At 46.7% G+C, this 16,002-nt stretch overlaps 1 long non-coding RNA gene across 1 annotated transcript; it reads right to left on the bottom strand.

The window, feature by feature from the left end:
- Positions 1–2,483: 2,483 nt before the first annotated feature.
- On the bottom strand, positions 2,484–11,645 carry LOC146179804 (uncharacterized). Its single transcript, XR_014700777.1, has 3 exons — positions 10,732–11,645; positions 7,628–7,750; positions 2,484–3,526 (listed from the first exon to the last, which is right to left on the bottom strand). It is a non-coding gene; the product is annotated as an uncharacterized LOC146179804 (long non-coding RNA).
- Positions 11,646–16,002: the final 4,357 nt, after the last annotated feature.

The raw sequence follows: 16,002 nt of genomic DNA, 5'->3' as shown, positions 1-16,002 counted from the left end.
TGCAAAACTCAAGAGTATCAGCTATCCTGCATAGCGCAATTCCTGTGGGAAAATATTTTTGCAGGTCCTGGGTGCACAGTCACGTCACACATGGATGACGTAGCCTATACGACACATATATGTATCTCCTAGATTTTTTTTAACAGATGCGCACTGCTCAGTCAAGACGAGATGCGCGGGAATGTAGTGAGCACTGATTCTGTGCGTTTGCAGTTTTTTGCCTTCGTTCTGTTTCTTTCGATAGTTTAGTGTACAGCTTGTATGGGTATGCAAAGCGACGCGGGGACTCTGGAGTTGAGTCGGCTTTTTCGCATCATGTCACCGGGATGGTGCGTTTGCTCTCCGCAGTGTAATGAATATGTGCAAGAGTACTTGCCGTATGTGGGGCTGCATATATTCATTACCAGAGCTTGAGTTATTTGCGTTATACACATGCAGTTTTGTAGTGGCGCAAAAAATTATTCTGTCAAGACAGAGTATCTTCTGAACGGTGCATAAACATTGATGTTTGGATTAAGCCATGAAATAGTATACAAGATGTTTCACACAAGGTTTGGTTTGGGGTTTAATGCCCCAAAGTGATTCAGGCTTGTATCACATAGCGGGCTTAACTTAAGGTACAAAACCTGCCCCAGTGCACGGGCACAGAAGCAGCCAAATCTTCAGTGCTCCCTCCAATGCCACTCAGGCTATCGCAGCGCACACCTCACTGCTACGGGAAAAAAGGAGCAAGCGTGCATACTGCTCTGTGCTTTGCCAAGGGCAGCTCCAGGCGGTCACTCGTTTGAAACAGCACCACCTGCGCTGGCCAAGCCCCCCCCCCACCCCCATTTTTTATCCTCTCCGCACTACTAAGTAAAAAAAAAAGGAAGAAGCATACATGCTGCTGTGCGCTTAGCTCGGAAAACAGCTAGACCCCCCTCCCACTACCTCCACTCCCCCTTCCCACCCACCCACAATTTATTGAGCGCCCCGGGCAGCTTGAAGCATTCACTCGTTTTAAAGCACTTTGACAGCCAACCTCCCAGTACCCTTTCGTCCTTCCCGCATAGACGAGAAAGACCTTGCAGCCCTTTTCTCACTCCCTCCCAGTAGAATGAAAAAGGAAAAAAAAACCGCCACGCAGGATATGCAGGAATAATACAGACACGTCACTTTTGTGTCAACAAGGTATGAGTTGCTTTGGCCTGAGCAGAAGATAGGGAGGACTAAAGATTTGACTGCTTCTGTGCACAGTGTGTTAGAGCACAGGGCTCAATCGGCCACCTTTGTACCTTAAGTTAAACCCGTTACATGAAACAACTATAGTGCTAAAAAATTGTTAGTTCAATAACTAAGCCACATCTTGTATAAATTCACAGCTTAATTTCAAACATCAACATTTATGTGCCCTTAGAAGATGCTCTCAGTCTTGACAGCTACTTCTTTTCACCACTACAAAACTGCAAGTGTGTGGTGTGCATGTGTGCAAATAACTCATGCGCTATAAATATGTTCGCAGCCCCACATAGGGTCAGTACCCTTGCACATTTTCATTACAATGAGGAAAACAAACGCACGATCCCACTGCGAAGAAGCAGACTCATGACTCAGTTCTTGTGTCGCTCGAATATCAGCAACCCTGCCAAACCACCAGAAGAAAAAGAACGAAAGCTAAGCAAACATTGCGAACACAGAATCAGTGCTCACTCCACATTCCCCTGCATCGTGCCTTTTGACTGAACAGCGCTTTTCTCTCAAGAAAAAAAAGAATACAAACTCCACGAGTAATGTGTAGGTAACATATAGTAGGCTATGTCAATGAAGTATTATGTGATTGTGCACTGAGGACCTGCAAAAATATTCTCCCAATCCCCGTTGCAGCAGAAGTTGGGTGCCATGCTGAATATTTCTGTATTAAGTCTCATGTTATGCACGAATTTTGGGAGGAGCATGCCTTCTCTATTGAAAACCAGAAGGGAAGGGAGGGGGGTTATGAATGGTACCTGTAAGGTTAAGGTGCTCTTAAGAGCTTAATCCCTTTAATAAAGAGAGCAAACCAAGGCAGAGTGGAGCAGGTAATGGATGTGGTCATTGTCACAAGAGATGTCTCTTGGCAGCACCCTATTTCTGCCCCCAAAACAGGTTTTACCGCCACAGTGAAGGGGTTTTCGCTGAGGAGAGAAGCACTGCAGAAGTATTCTGCCAGAACAACCCCATACCGCCATTTACATTTGCTGAAACTTGTGAGTTCTCCCTCCTCACTCACAAATTATGAGGATGTGCTTTGGTCTACTCTCCATAGAAGGGGTATGGTATCGGTTACCTTTAAGCCTCAAAACAATGCTTTTCACAAACACGCACATATTTCAAGGTGGAAGCAAGGCCACCTGTTTCTTGCCACATTTGTTATCATCAGCAGCTGCATTTCAATGAGGACAGAAGCCAGCAACACTTTCCTCAGTAGTTTGTAGTACCTCCGCCGCCAGTACAGCTAGCCGAGAAGTAATAACTGCTTGACGTGATTCCACATGCACAAATTACATCAGCTTAACACTTAAAAGTACAGATAACACTGAATTTTCCCATCCAATTAAACGCTCAACCACTTCCTTCTCAGTTGCTGCAGTGCTACTGGCATCCCGGTATGTGGCATTCCAGCCATGGCGGTATGGTGAAAATCTGCAACCAGTATGCACTCAAGAACTCTGATCACATGTGGCCGGCCTGCCACTACTCAGAATACTGTCAATCATATTCAAATGAAAGATGGTAGTACTTATGTGAAAGCAGTGCAATGTCAAGACTACTGAAACCTATATCGACTGCATTGCCCCTACTGTACTCTGCTAATTTAACTTGCAGTCAGAGGAATATAACTAGCCCAACAACTGCAGCAACCACAGTGAAGGTGCATGAGCTTCACTTCAAGGTGTACTATCCTCACATCTTATAAAATCAGCTGGTAATGAGATTTGTTTCAAAACTTCTGGCTTTTCCTACCTTAAAAAGAAACTTGCATTTTCTGTAAAATAGCATTTTAGTGAATAGAATGCAGAAATGTATAACACAAGCTAGCTTCAGCTTGTCCTCAATGTCCTTTTATTACCCTAAAGCTGAACATGAGCTATGAGAGACATCATGAAAGAGGGCTTCTGGGCTAATTTCCAGAGCCCTCCCTCTTCCACAAAAAGTTCTTTAAACTGTGCACTGGCACTGCCCAACATCTAGGCAAATTTGCATTTTGCCTGTATCGACAGGCCCCAGGCACCATTCCATTCCATATTCTCAGGCTCAGCAGCCAAATGCCATAGCCAGTAAGCAATGGCAGCAATCAAAGAAAACACTGAAGAAACCTGAACCTCAAAATAAACATAAGGAGCCACAAATGCAATAGTAGGTTAGGCAGATAAGAAACTACACATGCTGAAAAATGTCTTCAGCACTTACATCAATGTCCTACTTGCCCATCATAGCACTGTGTGATTCTGGCAAAGGGTATTGTAGAGCTTGAAGAAGCCATTGCTTTGAAGCCACATGGAGCTTGCTCTAAGGTAAAAAGTGCCATGAACCAACAAATCAAAGCGTAATATAGTGCAAGACCTACATGCAGAGGCTTTGTGAGCAAGAAATAAAGGCATAGAATAGGAACACCACAATACTTTTTTTTTCTTGAAATGATGCGTGGCATGCTGGTGTAAGTCACTGTATGAATTCGCCTCTGCCTTCTAAGTAATCCTAGATTAATATTTTTTTGGATTCAAACTTTCACTTTAGGATTGAATTCGTTGAAGGGCGACTGCCTATAAAGCCAGAGAAGAAACAATGTTGACATCACCCGAGACATACCAACACTGAAATAAATCCTTTCACTCCATCTCGTCGCCAGCCTGGCAAAAGAACAGGTCAGGCATCACAGTGCCCCTAGTTACAAATAAAGCATTTACTTGATTTTAACTGCAAGTACATTTTAACATCAACCTATCCATAATCCACTAATGCCCACTAGGCCCAAGATCAGACAAGCTCTCCCTTTATGCTTTATATCGAGCGAGCCTCTTAATTTGTAGTGCAGGGCCTTAATACATGCCTGTAACTACAATACTACTTTTCTAAGAGATGTGGAACTTCATTAGAATTCATTTTATGACCTAAGTAGCAGAAATTGTATTTTATCTTGAAACAAGCAGCCCGAAAAAACAAGGCAGTGAAAGGAGACAAGACAGGCGCTAACTTGCAACATATAAAGGAGTCAAGCAACAATGCAAACCACTCAATCACTTATAAGCAGAAAGCAAAACATGAGTCACTAAAATTTAAGAGCACTTCCCTAATCTAGATATCCCAACTCACTGCATGTTAACACGATGGACGGCTCACTAGCACATTCATTACCTAGTCGTGAAATGCCTTCAGCTTCAATGATTTTCCAGCTGATTTGAAATGGATGACAGCCAGAATGTGCGCAGCTGAAAGAAACTGAAAGCAACCAGTGCATTCTTTACAATGCACAGCCAAGTTGGTACCTCTACCTATATCTACATAAATGGAACCGCTCGGATATTTTAGTGATTGATGTTTTGCTGTCTGCTTATCAGTGACTGAGCAGTTTGCGGCGTTGCTTGGCTTTATATATTTCATGTTTGCATCAATAAAATTTAGTTGCGAGTTACTGCCTGCTTGCCTCCTTTCACATCCTTGTTTTTTCGTGCTGCTACTTTCAAGATGACGCTTTACCAACTCATGCAAATTGCCATCCTTCTCAAAGTATGTTAGTCAAAGAAATTTACTTCATTTGGTACTGACCAACACACATGACCAGGTTTGATGCAACTTAAAGGCGATCAAAGAGAGTATCATCATAAAGCATGAAAGTTAGCTCAGAAATGCACCTCTCCATGCCAGTGTAGCTTGCACAGACATGAATTTCTGTGGTAAACAAAACACTGGGCTGCTGCAAGGGTGGTACAGCAGAAGCAGAGGGTGCTCCGGCAGTAAGAGGAAATATGGCATTGAATCTTGCTATACACGGAGACATGTTGTGGGCTAAGCAGCCAAGGTACGAAAGGAAAGGAGACAAGTTTTAGTCTCTTTGCCGAGGAGAGTGGTTTGCTCACTATTTGGGCTAGGCATGTGCAGGCTTGAAGTGAAGGGAGAAAGTTGGAGAGTTAACGCAAGGTCACTAGCGCTGAAGTAACCCACTCTACATGGCAAGGGAAGAGAGGTATGTTGCCTCACTTTCTTGCCTAGCTTCAGCTGCATAGCCAGACATTTAACCCTGAGTATAGTGATGTGCTACCGTGTAGAATTGAACACTGAAAGTAGCACAGGAGTACAGCATCATTATTCTATCCATGATAAACAGGTAATACAGGTAAAGAGCATGCTGCGCTCTAAGGTTGCTGACGGCGTATTTACTTATCTTACATTAACAAAAAAGGTAGTGACCCATAAATATGATACTTCTGCTATTATGAGAACTCCACAGCTATGTAAATTGCATGAAGAAAGTGAACCTATGGATAGCTTGCGCTGACGACTCACTAGGCACCCACTGGTGAACCAAAAGTAGAGCAAAAATCTGTCTAATTTGCATTCACCATCTTCATCATGCAGGTATTGCAGACACTAAGCACAGTTCACCATCATAGCACTTATGATATCATCCAAGCCATCTATAAAAGCTACCCAGATTATCACATGAACATTTCAGTAGAGATATGACTTTCCAAGGGTCATATTATGACACTGACCAAATTCTCATGAAAAAAAATTATGACCAAATCAGCACCTTTCTAGGAGTTCAGTGCATGGGCGTGAGATATGCTTTTACACTTCTTTTCGTCAACTGCTACTGTTTCAGGAAAAGGGGTCATCAAACTAAGTAACCTGAGTAGAGTTGCAAACAACGAAAATTAGGAGTGTGGTGAGGGGCAGACTTTGTGGCATTGCGAAGGTACTCTACTAATGCTAACAGTAGGCAGCCTTGATTTGATCATGGTGTTCAACATGCCAAAGAAACTGACTTCGAGGGTCAGCCATTGTAGATAGCTCTGGATAATTTCGACCATCTACGCTTCTTTAATGTGCACTGACACTATAAAGCACATGGGCACCTAGCATTTTTCCACCATCGAAATGCAACCACCCCAGCTAAGACCGAGCCCGCGTCACCCAGCTCACTAGTCAAATGTCCTAAACGCTGAAGCTGCCACAGCAGGGTGTAGGCAGCCTTGAGGCAGGGTTGCATTTGCAGGCATGTTTTGTACAAGTCAAGCTTATATAAGCTAGGTATGGCCAAACTGTGGCTCATGAGTAGCATGAGGCTCCTTGCAAAGTCCAGGTGCAGTTCACGACTGCTTGGCACCTGTCCACCTCTCACCATTCACAGTATTTCTGCATCTACAGCCAGCTTCTTCTTTTTTTAGGAAAAAACAAAACAAAAATACAGCCAGCTTCTCTGTTCTTTCCCCTTTAAGTTCCAAACCACCTTTTGTTTAGTATTCTTTTGAACAATGAAACAATGTGCCACCCTATGGACACACATCTAACAGAGCTGCTCACGACTGTAAACATGCTCATTCGAGAACTTCAACCTGCTTGCTTTACAAATGGGGCAGTAGAGGCATATTAACAATCGTGGCATGAGTTCTTCACCCTGACCACCTGCTTTGTTAAATAAAAAAAAAAGTCATTATCATCATTTACTTTCCTCTTTGTAAAATTGCCTTTTTAGTCTAGAGTTCTCATTAAAGGTATGGCAGCTGTTGCTGTAGGCCCATAGTTAACGAGCTGTCTGACATATGCCCGCACTGCACTCGCTTGCTCATACATGGAGCTGAGCCTTAGCAACCTTCGTGGTGATGCAAAGAGATGTTTGCCCATGCTAACATCTTGGCATTTCCATAATGGCGCAGATCAGTGTCTCCACTCCCACTTGTGCTGTGAGCATTCCTGTCACTAGCACATATTGAAACCAAAAGCGATGGCAGCAGGCAATGTGACATATGCCAGCAGAGAGATGTTCACTTGCTTTTCCTCCACACATAGTGAATTACAATCCCAGAACTTAGGTGGACTGCCCGCTCCACAACAGAGCACCTGCATCCAGCACAGATTGTGTCCCGACTGTGTTTGGAACTCATGCTAGCGCAAGTAGGTAGTGCCCATGGACTGACAGAGGAATTGCCAGTCATTCTGTGCGCTAGCCTGTGCTTCGTGTACACATGTCGTCTGTTTTAAACCTGTAATAGGTCTTAGAATGGTGTTGACCTCAACAGTTTATGCCATTCTTTCAGATAGTCTAGTGCGGGCAAGCACGGTAAGATTTCTTTGGCACTATTCTCAAATAAAACCTCCAACCTAACTGCTCAAACAGAGTTGAGGAATGGCTTCGAGTTCACAAATAGCACACAAAGATTGTTTCTGCACATAGCTTTCCAGTCGCACTCTGAGCTGAGGTCTTTAAAAAAGATTATTGCAGAATACTGCTGCTCTCAGACTTGCTGTCCTCAAAAGTGAGCACTAGTTCATGACAGCAATTTGCATTCGTAGCAGCGGCAAGTACCAATAGTCGATTATTGCAGAGGGCACAGCAAGTGCAGCAGAGACAATCTACTGGAAATGGTAGGTGCAGCTGAACACATACTCAAGTAAATTTCCAGCCGGTCCTGTTGATTTCGGCAGAGCAATCCAGACTGCTCCATGGAGCGATCTTGGCTCAGCAATCGCTCCTCATCTGCATTTGGAAGATGAAACCTGTGTTCCGGATCTGCATTTGGAATACAGTTGGTCCAAAATGAGCAGAAAAGAATGTTCTGTAAGTGACCACAGTCTGTTATTGGAATTCACCATTAACAGAGTTTCACTATCTACCACCTCGATCTGCTCATAATTTAAGTAGCATTATAAGTCTGTAATCCTGCAGGGACCTCCGATCTCACACAAAGGATTCAGTGGCGCAGCAGGCACAACACACATCAAGAGGTGCCAGATAGTGTAACTTGTAAGAAATGTTATGCTAACTCTTCGTTACTTGCTAGCAGAGCAAACAGTATGTCCGTCATCAAACCTTCTTTTAAACCCTACTTCATGGCAATGGAAAAAGGCATTTCGAGTCCACTTGAGGTCTAACTTAGTACAGTAGCGATGAACAAGCCCCTGAGCCTGCCATGTGCCAAGGCGTAAATGCGCTTCACTGTATTGCACGGGTGAAAAACCGGAAGGCTGGAAGCTTGAACAATCTGTTTCCAGAAAATGGTGACGTTGTTTGGGCAGTTAGGTTGGAATAATAAGCAAGCACTCTGCCCGTACCTTCATCTACTGGATTTCCTCTCAAAGGTATGTATGCCCAGCAAACAATGTCTGCAACTTAATCCAGGAGTAAAATCACAGCATGTTCTGAGGACTTCGATCATAACATTGAGTTTTTGATCATTCCAGTCACCTCAACATCAAATCCAAGACATATGTGGCAGCTTATGGTACATTCGCACATACAAAACACACCGAGAAATGCAAGCCAGTCAGTCTAAAGGCAGCCTATCATCCTCATATTGTTCATAGCCTTCCTAGTGCCACCAAGTTTGCTTCCCTACCACCCTCTGAACATGCAATGTTCCACCCCAACTCGGGTTACACACAAGCAGTGCACCAAGAAAGGCAAAAGTTCATCCCTAGCTCCCACTATGTCAACTCGGAAGAATGGCGCAGAGTCGGACCAGATATATAAATTTTCACAAGAGAATTCAGTCAAGTGCCATCTTTCCATCTTTCAACTTTACTTGCTCTCTAGCAGATCTAGCTTGGATTCATTTTGCACTCAAAGCTCAAGTTATGTTTCAACAACTTCAACATATTTACCAGGACTGCAGTGCAACTGCCTCTATTATCCAAACCTTTTTTTTTTTTTGCTGAAGTTGACATGGTGAGTGAGCAGTCTAGTTATACAATAATTTTTTCCAGTTTTAACAGACAATTAGAGAAATAATTTTTGTGAGCTTTCCTTTTTAAAGCTGCTTTGCTGACAAGTTCCTGCCTGCAAGCCAGTGAAGAAAATGTGGGATTATAGCTATCTGCACACTTCCATTAAATGATCTCAACACTGACATGATGATCAAGTGATATCTAGGAAGATATTGGCACCAGCGCAGCAAGCAGTCTGCTGCTTGTGCATCATGACGGGCCAATGCTATCGAACTGCCAAACCTTTTATCATGTCAAAACACGCTCACCCGATCAATTATGAATTGTGAAAGGCTACGCACTCAAAAGTGGAAACACATCCATCCAAAAAGTAAAAAGAAGTAAATTGCAGAATGTAACGTGACTGTTCAAACTATGTATGGAAGTGCATGCGGTCACCAAACGATTCATAAATGTGGTAGCCATTCATGAGCTAGATCCAGACACACCACCACTTGTTGTTGCGACTAAAGGAGGAAGATAACGAAAATGCATGGGCCTACTACTGGCTCTGTAGCTGAGCCACCTCCACTGCCTCGTGCGGACAGAAGAGAAAATAGAGAAGAAAAAAGTGGGAGAGAGAGGCACGTCGCAACAGCCGTCGTCCACCACTGAAACGATAGTAGGTACAAAGACTGCCTACAACAGATAGAAATCCAGTGGCAGGCTAGCCCCCGCCGCAAGCTGCGGTGACCTACCAATCGCAGCACCGTAGGGCCAGGAGCAGCCACCCCCCGAAACCACTTCCTTATCAACATCTACAGTTGTTTCTACAAAATATGTATAAATTTAAACAAAAACACCACACTGGAATGATACCTTGAGCAAAGGCTTGTATTGCTTGGAATCCTGCATGCACTCCTCAATTTAAAACCTGCATGAATTTCATACACTGAGTACAAAAAAACCTGCACACAATTTGATTCACATTTCATATCAGGGAAGATGTCGATGGGGCATCTCAGCACAATTAGTTCAGATTTTTTTGCTTCATTTGTAGATAATTACACAAGAAAATCAATACTATTGGTACTGTTGAATGCATAATTAACTTTACACCTTACTGCTATTTTTGGACTGAAGGCCTGAGTTTGGTGTCTGTCATTTATATGTACTTTGTAGTTTTTGTGGATTACTTCAGTCAAAACAAATTATGCAAAAGAAAATGTGAAGCCAATACAGGTGAAAAAATTCAAAAATAGCTAAAAAAAACTTTTTTTTTTTGCCTTCTACTTGCACCCAAGGCTCGACAATGGTGCTTTAAGTACGATTACAGCTGAATCATACTGCCGTCGCGTGTTCGCCGGCTCCTTATCCCATAATCCGCAATATTTATACAACATTTGAATAATGAGCTAGCCCTGTCGTAACGCAGGTAGGTTTTACCGCTTATTCAGTCCGTGTAAATTCAATGCACAAGCGCCGGAGCTTCAACTGCAGCACAACGTAAGGACCGGGTCGAGGCACTTACGAAGTTGCCCATACTAAATTCTTGCCGAAGGCTGAATCGCAGTACGGCACCGGCATCATGCACCCCACAATGAGCTTACGAATGATGATTTGTACGGCATATTTTACTCCAATCGTGCAGCCCACGACACTGTCTCTTTTCCAAGACACTGCAAAAGCATTAACACCCCCCCCCCTTACTTTGTCAAAACCAAACAACCGTTTGTTATGAACGCGTCTTGTTGTTTACGAACTAACAAACTAGCATTGTGTTGGCATGCATGACCAGTTCTGCGCTGTTTTCAGAAGAATGTGCAGGACAGAAGGAAATTTACTTACATCTGAGATGCCAAACGTGTCCCGGGTGGTGACCGCCCTCCAATAGTCCCGCCGTCAGCGTAGTGTTTCCAGTGAAAGCGCACAAAGGAAGACGCACTATCTGTTGGGCACGCCGGCACACTTTTTGCACAGGTTTACACAGAACCTGACGACGCTTCTGCACATCGCACGAGCTATTTTGCTGCGCTTTGTGCCTCGCAAATCTCGAGAGCATGACGCCGCCAGCAGCACAAAAGAAAGCGCGACGCCGCGACGCCGCCACCAATGGCTATGACTAGCACTACAGCTTCGGCTGCTTCGGCTGGTTTCGACTTGTTTCGGTTTCGGAAGTTGCCGACTTCAACGGCTTTGCTGTTCGCCTAACAGCGGCAAGCACGATGTCAAGTGTCTACGCACTAACGCTACATGTTTGTCGTGTATGCGCGCCTGTAGTTTGCGCATTCAGAAATGTGGCGGTGCTAGCGAAAGCTAGCGGTGGCGGAAAAGACCACCGTGAGTTTCGCTTCTTTTTTTGCGATGCTGGAAAAACTATGCGTGCTTGTCATGTACGTCGGGTTGACAGATAAGAAATGCGTTGCGGTGGTTCAGCAAATCGGAGCTTTGGCCCAATGCATCGCCAAGTTCCTTGCGAAAATTCCTGATCATAAACAGCGACAGTGGCCATTGTTTTAGTTGTGTGTTTATATTGGAAGATCAAGTGATTTGTTTGGAAACAGACGCCGAATCCTGCTCGCACACTGTTCCACTGGTCACCCGCGAGCGATACTTTCTTTTGTGATGTGTGCATCACTACTATCAGTGTTCAACTCTTGAATGGTGATGAAATTTTAATGGCTCTAGCTTATAGCAAAAGCAAAAACAGTTGTGTGAAAGCATGGCGCCTGCAGTCAGGCAAGATATGCGACATGCAAAAATAGCTTACCGGTCAAGCTTCAAGCGAAGACAGTGTGGGGTAATAATCACAACCAAAGCTGTCCGTACGGCCTCTCTTCCCTCGAAGGAAATAAAACTCAGACGCACATCAAGGTGTGGAGACTATCCCCCAAAAGAAAAAGCAGTTTGACAGGGCGACCGATTACATCCCATAAAGGCGCAATATAAGCTTGAATACTGCGCTTACTCAAGACCTCGGGTACAAGCTTAAGAAAGGGGGGGGGGGGGGGAAGGGGATACGAGGCTCGCAGGCTAGTACAGCAAGGCCGGCATCTTCAGCCTGTTGTCACCTACAACAAAGAAGCGCGTATGCCAACGCCGCAGAAACCGCGCCTCACCATCTCTTTCTAGCTGATCAGACAAGTACTTTCAGATGACGAGGCGCAGATTCCGCAGCGCTGGGTACATTGCGCGAGCAGGAGTCCGACGTGCCTCAGCGAGGCAGCGACGCCGCCACAGTACATACATGGTGGCGGCGACAACTAAACGTGGAAAAAGGCCACGCTGGCGTCTTGTGCCAGGGCCTACGCGAACTCTAAACATGCGCTGCACGAGGCGCCACATAGTGCGTGCAACAACACATTCAAAGAAAACATGCTGCAACGTTTCTACCCCACCACAATTGGCGCATCTATCGTTGGGTACCACGCCCCACCTGGCGAGGCGCTGGCGCGTGGGAAGAACCCCCCAGCGCCTGTTCCACTCAAAATCTACAACTTCATTGGGCATTCGGCCTGTCGCCAATTCCCGCCATTTGGAGATGGTTGTCATCCGGATTTCATCCGCTGTAAGGCGTGCACACGCGATTTGCTCGCTAATCTGAAAGGGTGGCGTGTCTGTAAGGCTCGCATCAGGTAAGTCGGCGTCTAACGCCTCTTTCATTCCCGCGACAGCGCGATAGAAAGAGGACGGCCGCTCCGCTTGGGGGCCTACATGCCTTCCAGGGCTGAAAGCCCGACGTGCCGTGCTTAACCAGTAGAAGAGTAGTGAGCGTCCTGGGTAAGACTCCCTTGTGAGAAGGGAACCCACTAACCTCACTGCCAGCACCCGCGACACAGTAGGGATACACGGCAATCCAAGGCCCCCCCTGTTTGTCGGCAGTGTTAACAAGTGAAGGGCAACCAACGCAGTCCGGCCGTCCCACACAAAGGCGCCTACAAGAGACGCGAGGCGGCCCGCTGTACGGCGCGGAATTATTGCGACGCGTGCCACGTAAAAAGCGAAAGCGCACACACGAGTTTTCACAACCGTGGCTTTTGCCCTTAGTGAGAGGCTGAACGAAAGAGCGCGTGTTGCTCGCAACACAACCTCTTCCCAAGTACGGGAAGAAACTCCACTTGTTTCGAACAATATCCCCAATACACGGACTGCGGCCACAAAGTTCACCGCCACAGGCAGTGGATCTCTGAAAGACCCTAAGCGCAGCGCCTGGCTTTTACTAGGGTTGAGCTGTGCACCTGACAGAAGAGCGTATTGGTCAAAGGTGGATAGGAAGACTCGGAAGCTCTCGCTGTCCCGAACAAAAACACAGATATCATCCGCATACGCGGAAACCACTAGCGTTTCCTGTCCTACCATTGGGAAGCCCCGAATTCGTTTGTCGGCGACTACTTTACGCAGAAAAGGATCCAGAGCAAGCACAAAAAGGGCCGGTGAGAGCGGGCACCCTTGTCTTACCCCTCGTGTTACCGCAAAACTGCCTGCGATGGTGGCATTGAGGACGAGTTGGCTGGTTAAACCATTATATAGTGATCTTATGAGTCGTACAAATTCAGTCGGTAAGCCAAAGCAACTAAGCACATTAAAGAGATAGCTGTGATCTACGTTATCAAAAGCCTTCGCCTGGTCTAAAGCAACGAATATACCACTGACATTTTTGGCATTTGCGTAAGCGAATACATCTCTCGTTAACGTAAGGGAGGCAAACACCGACCTACCGGGTACCGCGCAGGACTGGTAAGGGCTTACCAGGTCCTCTAAGTAGGCTCGCAGCCTTCTGACAAGTAGAGTGGCAATCAGTTTATAATCAGTGTTCAGGAGGGTAACTGGTCGCCAAGACGCTGGGCTTGATGGTGTCAAGCCGTCCTTTAGGAGCAAGATAATGCGCCCAGCGCTAAACGATGGTGGTTTCGTGCCATTCGAAAGAAAACCGTTTACAAGCTTAAGAAGCAAACCTCCGATGATGTCGAAAAAGGTGGTGTAAAAACCTGCCACTATCTCATCTGGACCAGGCGCAGTTGACTGATTCATGGCCGCTAAAGCGTCGCGCACCTCCTCCATAGTAGCTGGAGATGTAAGTGCCACGCGTGCCTCTTCAGGAACCTGAGGGAGGGGCCCGAAGAAGGAGCTGACAGCTTCTTCATAGCCTTCGCGTTGGTCGACGCCCTGGGAAGAAAACAGGGCAGCAAAATGGCCGCAAAAGATGCGCTGGATATCGGCTTCATCTGAAGAGGGAGTACCATCTTCCAAGATTACTTCATCCACTTGCGGTGGCCGAACTTTAGACTGACCTTGCGAGCGCGCGTAACCAATGTCAGCTGTGTCAACAAGGGGAATGCGTGAACCTGCTGCCATACGTGATGAGCGGGAACTGTTTTCAAGGATGCGATGATACCGAGTGCGCAGTGTGTCAAGATACTCTCTCATTGCGAAAGTTAACTCGCCGCCATCGCGTACAATCCGCATACGTCTGAGGACGTCATTAAGCGCCGTACTAACACGGACGCACCGCGCTTTCCCCGTGAGCACGAGAACGTCTCGCCATCGTGACTTGAGGGTATCCCAGCCTGTGGGAGTCAAGTCAGTCACATCCGCTACCAATGCCCGCAGTTCCGCGCGAATCGTAGTAATGCACTCATCATCATGCAGTATGGATGCGTCCATTCGCCACATTAGTGGGCTGTTGGAGCGTCCAGGCGCCCCCTGTAGAGTGACCATTACTGGGAGATGGTCGCTAATATTTCCGACCGCTGCAGGAAAGGGCAGCACCTCACACTCAAGCAAATTGGCCAGCAGGGTAGAGGGGACGTAAACTCGCTCTAGCCGGCTAGCACTCCGACCCCTAGTGCGCGTTGCCACAAAATTGTCCCCATGTAGTGCGACCCATGTGTCCTGAAGGCGCAGGGAGCGGACAAGCTTCCCCAGTTCTTTTGCATGACAATGTGACGCGCCCTGTCCGGGCCCCCTGATGTCGCGCCATGAGTCCAAAACACAGTTAGTCTCCAAGCAGGACGTGTGGAACATCATCCAAAAAATGTGGCGCAATGGATTTGAAGAACTCGTTCGTCAAACTACGCGTGACCGGCGCGTAAACGTTGACGAAACGAGTTCTCCGGCCGTCCAAAAAAACGTCCACCGCAATCAAGCGACCGTCGAGACCGAATGTGCAGTGAGCACTCGATCTGAATGCAGGGTTAAGAAAAACGACACCCACGCCGCAAAACCGCGAGTCCGTCAGAGAAAAAAGGGCATCAACATTAAAATAAGAACGAAAGGAAATGACATCTGCAGGTGTACGAAAATTGCATTCCTGCAAGAACAACTTGATACAAACGTGCAAGGTGTAGCACTTGCCGCTCCTTATCGGGATTACGGAACCCTTGCACGTTAAAAGTAAGAAAGCGAAACCTAGCCATCATAACAAATGAGTAAATGAAACCAAAACAGCAAAGAAACGCAGCTGGAGAACAAACAAAACGGCGAAGGACTCACGATATAGTTCTGCGGATAAAGTTTGCGAGTGCACCCTGCGTCGGCGCCATGGAAAGGCATGACGGTGTCCCACAGGTCCCCGCTGAGGTTCCGGCTGTTAGCTCGACGACGACGCGGCAGCGGCGATACACGGACCATAGGCGGCGAAAAAGTCCCGTCAGAGCGAGTGGCTATGGAAAAAAGCACACAGTCACACTCGAACCCACACACACTGCACCGCACGCACCGTCCATCGTTCACCACCGGCGCCGGCGAAGCCGTAGCCCCGATAAGATAGCAGTGGCTGGGGTGGAGCGCCAAGGTAGCGGCGCTTCGGCCACCGCAAAGCAGGAAAGGATGAGGTTGGCCGTCACGGCCTGTCACCTTGAAGAGTGGCGCCATAGCACTCACGTCTCGGAAAACGAGACGTCCATCGGTGCGTCGTTCTCAGCGGTCTTCGGCTTCTTTTTTGGAGCCGAGGGCGTCGTCACGCTTGCTCCACCATCCGATGCCGAATGCTGGCGCTTTGTTTCGTCAGCGCCATCCAAATGTAATGTTTTCCGCACACTTGTGCGTTGGGTCTTGGGAGCACTTGCGCCCAACTCGCGCAACGACCCGGGCAGGAGACTAGGTGTTCTGGGAAGCTGA

This window comes from Amblyomma maculatum, chromosome 9, assembly GCF_055883805.1.
Source record: "Amblyomma maculatum isolate TAMU_Amacu chromosome 9, ASM5588380v1, whole genome shotgun sequence".
In the NCBI taxonomy this organism is placed as follows: Eukaryota; Metazoa; Arthropoda; class Arachnida; order Ixodida; family Ixodidae; genus Amblyomma; species Amblyomma maculatum.
Note: the sequence above shows the minus strand (reverse complement) of the source record. Positions and strands in the feature narration are given on the sequence as shown.